The following is a 10,278-nucleotide window of genomic DNA, read 5'->3' as shown; positions in this document are numbered from 1 at the left end:
TGGAATTTTGATGCCAGGGCATCTTGGCCAGTTTCACTGACCTTTTCTTTACTGTTTTTAGGTTAGTTTCATGCATTTTCTTAGGAAATAAGCTAGTTTTGGGTGGATATTCACTTACTCCTTGATTCAAGCATACATTGTGCATTTTACATTATTTCATGAGGATTCTGCATGAGTTTAGTGACAAATTGTATGTTGCATTACCCATGACTTGGACTAGAACTTTGATGCACTCTATTGCTTGATTTCAGGACCAAAGGAAGCAAGGAATGGGAGGTAACTTGCAAAGTTAATGAGAAAAGTGATTACCAATAACGCTCTCGAAGCCATTATTGACCACGTTAAGAGTCACGTTAACTAAGTTAACGTGAACTCTAACGTGGAGAAGGGAAGTGAGCCAACGTTAGTGACACTTAACATTGTCACTAACGTTGGCAAATGCTCATAAGTGGCCATGTTAGAGTCCATGTTAACGTAGTTAACGTGGCCTCTAACGTTAGAAAGGGGGAGAAACGCCAACGTTAGTGACGTTCAACATTGTCACTAACGTTGGCCTAAGGAGAAACATACCACGTTAACTCCCATGTTAACTTGGTTAACGTGGGAGCTAACGTAAGAAGCAAGCATGGTCGACAATGTTAGTGACACCCAACATTGTCACTAACGTTGTAAGCAACCACACAACCCCCCAAGGAGCCACGTTAACTTCCACGTTAACTTAGTTAACGTGGAAGCTAACGTTGATAAGTGAAAGAATGGCCAACGTTAGTGACACTCAATATTGTCACTAACGTTGGGGATGGCTAAGCATGGCCACGTTAGAAGCCACGTTAACCTAGTTAACGTGGACTCTAACGTGAGGCATAGGGGCACCTTGGAACGTTAGTGACAATGTTGAGTGTCACTAACGTTCTCGAAGGATGGCAAGCCCATGTTAAAGAGCCACGTTAAATAAGTTAACGTGGGCTCTAACGTGGGAACAAAGGGGGCTTTTCAAATTTATTGGAAATGTTAAGTCTCAATAACATGTGCGAAGGACTTAGAGGCAACGTTAGTGGCAACGTTTATGCCACTAACGTTGAAGTTAACGTGGCTTTTACTTAGTAACGTTAGTGAGAAAATTGATTGTCACTAACGTTCTCGAACTTATATTTTCACTAAACGTTAACACCCCTAACGTCCTGAGCTAAAGTCTCTGCCCACTTCACATTTTCTCTCTGCAAGTAAAGCCAAGCCCAAATGAAGAAGAGAACTGCTTCAAACTCAAGATCCAAAGGCCCAAGACTTGAAGAGCCAACTAGAAGCTGAGAGAAGTAGTATATATAGGAGTAGCTTTGAATTGTTGAAGGAGAGCTGGAGATTAGAAAAAGAGAACTACTCTCTGTATTTTACTTTCTCTGCAATTTCTAGTTCTATGATGTATTCTCCATCTTTGTTTTCATTTTCTAGAGCTATGAACAACTAAATCCCTTTCATTGGGTTAGGGAGCTCTGTTGTAATTTGATGGATCAATACTAATTTACATTATTCTTCTTCTATCTTTTCTCTTGATTTTACTTGAAAGCTTTCGATCTTCATCCAATTGAGTAATTATCTTGGAAAAGAAGCTATTCAAACTTGGATCTCTTCTGAACCTTGAAAGAGGAATGAAGAGATCAAGCTAGAAATGCTTTCTCATGCTGGACCAAATTGGGTTTGGATAGGTATGTGACTATAACCCTCTCAATACTTGATTTGGGAAATGCATGTGGTATAATCAGTGACCATACTTCATCTCTTCTCATGAGCAATTGACCAAGTAATTGGCTATTGATCAAGATTTGAGAGATTGAATTGCAAGAAATTGTAATTCAATCAATTAAGATTGCCAAGGAGATCAATGAGTGTATTGATTGAGGAAGAGATGAAAATGAACTTGATCCGGAGAATTGCAACATCTCCTAAGCCCAATGAACTCCCCATCTCTGATCTTACCCATTCTCTTTAATTTCTGCCATTTACTTTTATGAGCAAATCCCCCATTCCCATTTACAATTTTGCAATTTATTTTCAGTCATTTACTTTCAGTCCTTTAATTCTAGCATTTAATTTTCTGTTATTTACATTCCTGCCATTTTATTTTCTGCAACTCTCAACCCAAATTCTAGATTCGCTCAACTAGAACATTCTTCTAATTAAAGTTGCTTGATCAATCAATCCCTGTGGGATTCGACCTCACTCTATTGTGAGTTTTTACTAGATGACAAATTTGGTACACTTGCCAAAGGGGAATTTGTTGAGAGACAAGTTTTCCGTGCATCAAGTTTATGGCGCCGTTGCCGGGGATTGATTGTGCATCAACAATGATTAAATTGGAAGATCACTAGATTGAGCATTTTTATTTTGTGAATTTCATTTTCTGTTTGAGTGATTTACTTTCTGTTTTAGCTAAACTTCTTCCCTTCCCCCTCTACTCTTTTGTTTTTCTTTGTTATTTTTAATTCTGTTTGCTAACCCACTAACTGTTTGATATATTGCATCACCCACAACTAACAGTAATTCTGACAAAAATACTCTCTACACCTATCTTTTCTTGCTTGCACTTGATGGTTGTATGACAGGGAGAAGAAGCGGGGCTTTAACTTCCTTTGATTCTGAACCTGAGAGGACCTTCCTTAGATTGAGGAGGGAGGCAAGAGGAAAGAAAGTGGTTAGTGCTGAGGAAGAAGAGGAATTCTTTGAACCAAACATGGAAAACAACATGGAAAACCATCATGAAGAAGAGGATCACAACCATGGGGGAGGAGGTGGAGCAAATCATGCTGGGGAGGATAGAAGATTTTTGCGCTCTTACATCAATCTAAACCCAGGCAATTGTGGAAGTATCATCCAAAAGCCAACAATCCATGCCAACAACTTTGAACTTAAACCACAGCTCATCACCCTTGTTCAGAACAACTGTTCGTTTGGAGGAGGTGTTCAAGAAGACCCCAATCAACATTTGACTACCTTCCGGAGAATATGTGACACAGTGAAGTCTAATGGTGTTCATCCTGACGCCTATAGACTGCTCTTATTTCTATTCTCACTCAGGGACAAGGCAGCCAAGTGGCTGGAATCTTTCCCAAGGGAAAGCTTGACAACTTGGGAAGACGTGGTAAACAAATTCTTAGCAAGATTTTACCCTCCTCAACGAATCAATAGGCTGAGAGCTGAGGTCCAAACTTTCACGCAACAAGATGGTGAGACTTTATATGAAGCATGGGAGAGGTTTAAAGACCTAACAAGGAGGTGCCCACCAGAGATGTTCAACGAATGGGTGCAGCTGCACATTTTCTACGAAGGGCTCTCTTATGAGTCAAAGAAGGCCGTAGACCATTCATCCGGAGGATCTTTGAACAAGAAGAAGACTACTGAGGAAGCCATAGATGTTATTGAAACAGTAGCAGAGAACGACTACTTCTATGCTTTTGAAAGAGGGAACACAAGAGGAGTACTGGAGCTAAACAATGTAGATGCTCTGTTGGCCCAAAACAAGCTCATTACCCAGCAGCTGGCTGACCTCACCAAGAAGATGGAGATGAACCAAGTAGCAGCAATCTCAACTTCATCAACAACCCAAGAAGGAGTGAATGAAGAAGCAGAGGGTAGTCAGGAGCAAGCCAATTACATTGGGAATTCACCAAGGAAAAACTATGATCCATACTCCAAGACCTACAACCCTGGATGAAGAAACCACCCAAACTTTGGGTGGGGAAGTGAGCAAGATCAAAACCAAGACCGGAGATGTTACAACTCCAACAACAATGCAGCTTACCAGCAATTCACACAGAGGACATCTCAACACCCCCACAACAACACTTCTCCACATGCTTATCAAAACCAAAACAGCACATCTTCTTCGAATCACCCATCAGTTGATGACAAGCTCTCTAAGATCGAAACCTTAATCGAAGGAGTATGCAAGAATATTCGAAACAGTAAAGCATTCAGAGAGGAAGTGCAGTCAAACATGCAGAATCAAAATGCTGCCATCAAGAAACTGGAGACACAAATCAGCTATCTATTTAAGCAGCTTCCTAACCACAACCTTTGCTATGATGCCAATTCAAGCAAAAGGGAGGAGTGTCAAGCTATCACACTTAGGAATGGGAAGGAGCTGAAGGAACTGCCCCAAAAACCACAAGAAGAAGGCTCAAATGAAAAGGGAGAAGAGCAAGATGGAGTTCAACCTCCCACGCCAAGTCTGCAGAAAGAAAAAGGGATACCACAACTGAACATCTCAAGAGCTCCATATCCCCAGCTATTGAAGAAAAGGGAAGATGACAACCAGTTCTTGAGATTTTTGGAAATCTTCAAGAAACTACAAATCAACAAACCCTTTGCTGAAGCCATAGAACAAATGCCACTCTATGCCAAGTTTTTGAAGGAGCTAATGACTAAGAAGAGAAGCTGGAAGAACAATGAGACTGTGATACTAACCGAAGAGTGTAGTGCTATCATTCAGCATAAACTACCCCAAAAACTGAAGGAACCTGGGAGTTTTCAGATCCCTTGTATTATAGGAGAAATCACAGTAGAGAAGGCTCTTTGTGACTTAGGGGCCAGCATCAATTTAATGTCAGTAGCTACGATGAGAAAGATGAAAATTGAGGAGGCTAAACCAACAAAAATGGCCCTACAACTGGCAGACCGATCGTTCAAATTCCCTCACGAGATAGTAGAGGATCTGCTGGTAAAAGTGGGAGATTTCATATTTCCAGCAGATTTTGTGGTGCTGGACATGTAGGAGGACGCCAAGACCTCCACCATCTTGGGAAGGCCATTCTTGGCCACTGCTGGAGCTGTCATTGATGTTTAGAAGGGTGACCTCACCCTGAGATTACACAATGAAAAGATGACATTCAATGTGTTCAAGGCCATGAGTTACCCACCAGAACAATTGGGGGAATGCATGAGGTTAGATGCACTTGAGGATGAAGTGCAGGAGAATTTTGAAGAAGAAGAATGATGAGCGGATAATTTATACGCTTTTTGGCATTATTTTTAGTATGTTTTAGTAGAATCTAGTTACTTTTAGGGATGTTTTCATTAGTTTTTATGTTAAATTCACATTTCTGGACTTTACTATGAGTTTGTGTGTTTTTCTGTGATTTCAGGTATTTTCTGGCTGAAATTGAGGGACTTGAGCAAAAATCAGATTCAGAGGTTGAAGAAGGACTGCTGATGCTGTTGGATTCTGACCTCTCTGCACTTAAAATGATTTTTCTGGAGCTACAGAACTCAAAATGGCGCGCTTCCAATTGCGTTGGAAAGTAGACATCCAGGGCTTTCCAGCAATATATAATAGTCCATACTTTGCCCAAGCTTAGATGACGCAAACTGGCGTTCAACGCCAGCTCTCTGCCAAATTCTGGCGTCTAGCGCCAGAAACAAGCTGCAAAGTGGAGTTCAACGCCCAAACTGGCACAAAAGCTGGCGTTCAACTCCAAGAATGACCTCTCCACGTGTAGACTTCAAGCTCAGCCCAAGCAAACACCAAGTGGGCCCCGGAAGTGGATTTATGCATCAATTACTTACTTCTGTAAGCCCTAGTAGCTAGTTTATTATAAATAGGACATTTTACTATTGTATTTGACATCCTGGATTGTATTTTTGATCCTGTGATCACGTTTTGGGGGCTGGCCATCTCGGCCATGCCTGGACCTTTCACTTATATAATTTTAATGGTAGAGTTTCTACACTCCATAGATTAAGGTGTAGAGCTCTGCTCTTCCTCAAAGACTAATGCAAAGTACTACTGTTTTCTATTCAATTCATCTTATTTCGCTTCCAAGATATTCATTCGCACTTCAACCTGAATGTGATGAACATGAAATCATCATCATTCCCTATGAACGCATGCCTGACCACCATTTCCGTTCTACATTAGATTGAATAGGTATCTCTTAGATCTCTTAATCGGAATCTTCGTGGTGTAAGCTAGAATGATGGCGGCATTCAAGAGAATCCGGAAAGTCTAAACCTTGTTTGTGGTATTCCGAGTAGGATTCAATGATTGAATGACTGTGACGAGCTTCAAACTCGCGATTGCTGGGCGTAGTAACAAACGCAAAAGGATAGTAAATCCTATTCCAGCATGATCGAGAACCGACAGATGAATAGCGGTGCCGTGACAGGGTGCATTGACCACTTTCACTGAGAGGATATGATGTATCCATTGACAAGGGTGATGCCTCCAGACGATTAGCCGTGCCGTGACAGGGCATTTGGATCATTTTCCCGAGAGAAGACCAAAAGTAGCCATTGACAATGGTGATACATTACATAAAGCCAGCCTTGGAAAGGAGTAAGACTGATTGGATGAAGATAGCAGGAAAGCAAAGGTTCAGAGGAACGAAAGTATCTCTATTCACTTATCTGAAATTCTCACCAATGATTTACATAAGTATCTCTATCCTTATTCTAGTATAATTTTCGAAAACCCCATTACTATTCTATATCTGCTTGACTGAGATTTACAAGGTGACCATAGCTTGCTTCATACCAACAATCTCTGTGGGATTCGACCCTTACTCACGTAAGGTATTACTTGGACGACCCAGTGCACTTGCTGGTTAGTTGTGCGAAGTTGTGAACCATGGTATTGGCATCATGTTTTTGGCGCCATTACCAGGGAAAGAAAGAGCGATGAATTTTACATAATCAAAGTGTAATCACAATTTCTGTGCACCAAGTTTTTGGTGCCGTTGCCAGGGATTGTTCGAGTTTGGACAACTGACGGTTCATCTTGTTGCTCAGATTAGGTAATTTTCTTTTTTATTTTCAAAAATTTTTCAAAAATTTCTCCTTTGTTTTCGAAAAAAAAATTGTTTTCAAAAATATAATTTTCTTCAGAATTTTTAAGAATGAATTCTAGTGTTTCATGAAGCATGTTGAAGCCTGGCTGGCTGTAAAGCCATATTCAAACTCCCTTGGGATTGGTCTTCAACTAATCACCTCAATGGATGTAATTCCATTCTAAAGCTTGGCTGGCTATTAAGCCATGCCTGACCCTTTAATTGGAGCTTTAGACTAAAAAGTATAAGATTCCTGGAATTCATATTAAAAATTTTTGAATCCTTATTTTTCTTTTTCAAAATGATTTTCGAAAATTTAAAAAAAAATAATTATAAAATCATAAAAATAAAAAATATTTTCATGTTTCTTGTTTGAGTCTTGAGTCATGTTATAAGTTTGGTGTCAATTGCATACTCATCTTGCATTTTTCGAAAATTTTCATGCATTCATAGTGTTCTTCATGATCTTCAAGTTGTTCTTGGTAAGTCTTCTTGTTTGATCTTTGCATTTGCATGTTTTGTGTTTTTTCTTGTTTTTCATATGCATTCTAGAATTCTTAGTGCCTAAGCATTAAAGAATTCTAAGTTTGGTGTCTTGCATGTTTTCTTTGCATTAAAATTTTTTCAAAAATGTGTTCTTGATGTTCATCATGATCTTCATAGTGTTCTTGGTGTTTATCTTGACATTCATAGCATTCTTGCATGCATCACATGTTTTGATCTAAAATTCTCATGCATTGCATAGTTTTCATGTTTTTCTCTCTCATCATTAAAAATTCAAAAAATCAAAAAAATATCTTTCCCCCTTTTCTCTCATAATTTCGAAAATTAGATTTGACTTTTTCAAAGCTTTTTAAAATCTAGTTGTTTTTGTGAGTCAAATCAAATTTTCAATTTAAAAATATTATCTTTTTCAAAATCTTTTTCAAAAATAAAATCTTTTTCATTTTTCTTAGTTATTTTCGAAAATTTCAAAAATATTTTTCAAAAATTTTTTTCTTAATTTTACATCATATTTTCGAAAATAACAATAACAATTAATGTTTTGATTCAAAAATTTCAAGTTTGTTACTTACTTGTTAAGAAAGGTTCAAACTTTGAGTTCTAGAATCATATCTTGTGATTTCTTGTGAATCAAGTCATTAATTGTGATTTTAAAAATCAAATCTTTTTCAAAACTAATTTCAATCATATCTTTTCAAAAATATCTTCTTATCTTATCTTTTTCAAAAATTTGATTTTCAAAATATCTTTTCTAACTTCCTATCTTCTTATCTTTTCAAAATTGATTTTCAAAATTTGTTTCAACTAACTAACTAACTTTTTGTTTGTTTCTTATCTTTTTCAAAACTACCTAACTAACTCTCTCTCTCTAATTTTTGAAAATATCTCCCTCCTTTTCAAAAATTCTTTTTAATTAATCAATTATTTTAATCTTTGATTTTAATTTTCGAAAATTATTAACCTTTTTTCAAAAACTATTTTAGAAAATCACTAACCCTTTTTCAAAAATAATTTTCGAAAATTCTTCTCCCTCATCTCCTTCTAATTATTTATTCATCCACTAACACTTCTCTTCATCTCACATCACTGCTCGTATCCTTACCCTTGTGTTTGGATTCTTCATTCTTCTTCACCCCTATTCCTTTTCTTCTTCTACTAACAATAGGGAACCTCTTTAATGTGACATAGAGGATTCCTCTTCTTTTCTTTTTCTCTTCTCTTTCTTATGAGCAGGGACAAAGAAAAAGGCATTCTTGTTGAAGCTGATCCAGAACCTGAAAGGACTCTGAAGAGGAAACTAAGAGAAGTTAAATTACAACAATCCAGAGACAACCTTATTGAAAATTTCGAACAAGTAAAGGAGATGGCAGCCGAACCCAACAACAATAATGCAAGGAGAATGCTTGGTGACTTTACTGCACCTAATTCCATTTTACATGGAAGGAGCATCTCCATTCCTGCCATTGGAGCAAACAACTTTGAGCTGAAACCTCAGCTAGTTTCTCTGATGCAGCAGAACTGCAAGTTTCATGGACTTTCATCTGAAGATCCTTTTCAGTTCTTAACTAAATCCTTGCAGATCTGTGATACTGTTAAGACTAATGGAGTAGATCCTGAAGTCTACAGGCTCCTGCTTTTCCCTTTTGCTGTAAGAGACAGAGCTAGAGTGTGGTTGGACTCTCAACCTAGAGATAGCCTGAACTCTTGGAATAAGCTGGTCACGGCTTTCTTAGCCAGGTTCTTTCCTCCTCAAAAGCTGAGCAAGCTTAGAGTGGATGTTCAAACCTTCAGACAGAAAGAAGGTGAATCCCTCTATGAAGCTTGGGAAAGATACAAACAGTTGACCAAAAAGTGTCCTTCTGACATGCTTTCAAAATAGACCATCCTGGATATATTCTATGATGGTCTGTCTGAGTTATCAAAGATGTCATTGGATACTTCTGCAGGTGGATCCATTCACCTAAAGAAAATGCCTGCAGAAGCTCAAGAGCTCATTGACATGGTTGCTAATAACCAGTTCATGTATACTTCTGAGAGGAATGCCGTGAGTAATGGGACGCCTATGAAGAAGGGAGTTCTTGAAGTTGATACTCTGAACGCCATATTGGCTCAGAACAAAATATTGACTCAGCAAGTCAATAAGATTTCTCAGAGTCTGAATGGAATGCAAGCTACATCCAACAGTACTCAAGAGGCTTCTTATGCAGAAGAAGCTTATGATCCTGAAAACCCTGCAATAGTAGAGGTGAATTACTTAGGTGAACCTTATGGAAACACCTATAACCCATCATGGAGAAATCATCCAAATCTCTCATGGAAGGATCAAAGGCCTCAACAAGGCTTTAATAACGGTGGAAGAAACAGGTTTAGCAATAGCAAGCCTTTTCCATCATCCACTCAGCAACAGACAGAGAATTCTGAGCAAAATCCATCTAGCTTAGCAAATTTAGTCTTTGATCTATCTAAGGCCACTGTGAGTTTCATGAATGAAACAAGGTCTTTCATTAGAAATTTGGAAGCACAAGTGGGCCAGCGGAGTAAAAGGATCTGATGAGCGGATAATTTATACGCTTTTTGACATTGTTTTTAGTATGTTTTTAGTAGGATCTAGTTACTTTTAGGGATGTTTTTATTAGTTTTTATGTTAAATTCACATTTCTGGACTTTACTATGAGATTGTGTGTTTTTCTGTGATTTTAGGTATTTTCTGGCTGAAATTGAGGGACTTGAGCAGAAATCAGATTCAGAGGTTGAAGAAGGACTGCTGATGCTGTTGGATTCTGACCTCCCTGCACTCAAAATGGATTTTCTGGAGCTACAGAACTCGAAATGGCGCGCTTCCAATTGCGTTGGAAAGTAGACATCCAGGGCTTTCCAGAAATATATAATAGTCCATACTTTGGCCAAGAATAGACGACGTAAACTGGCGTTCAACGCCAGATTTCTACCCAAATCT

General features: G+C 38.4%; 1 non-coding gene across 1 annotated transcript; it reads right to left on the bottom strand.

Annotated features, from left to right (window-relative positions):
- Positions 1–9,084: 9,084 nt before the first annotated feature.
- On the bottom strand, positions 9,085–9,192 carry LOC112761400 (small nucleolar RNA R71). The gene has a single exon (XR_003181795.1). It is a non-coding gene; the product is annotated as a small nucleolar RNA R71 (small nucleolar RNA).
- Positions 9,193–10,278: the final 1,086 nt, after the last annotated feature.

The sequence above is a fragment of the Arachis hypogaea genome, chromosome 16, assembly GCF_003086295.3.
Source record: "Arachis hypogaea cultivar Tifrunner chromosome 16, arahy.Tifrunner.gnm2.J5K5, whole genome shotgun sequence".
Lineage (NCBI taxonomy): Eukaryota > Viridiplantae > Streptophyta > Magnoliopsida > Fabales > Fabaceae > Arachis > Arachis hypogaea.
The sequence above is the reverse complement of the archived record's forward strand: the minus strand, read 5'-3'. Positions and strand labels throughout refer to the sequence as shown.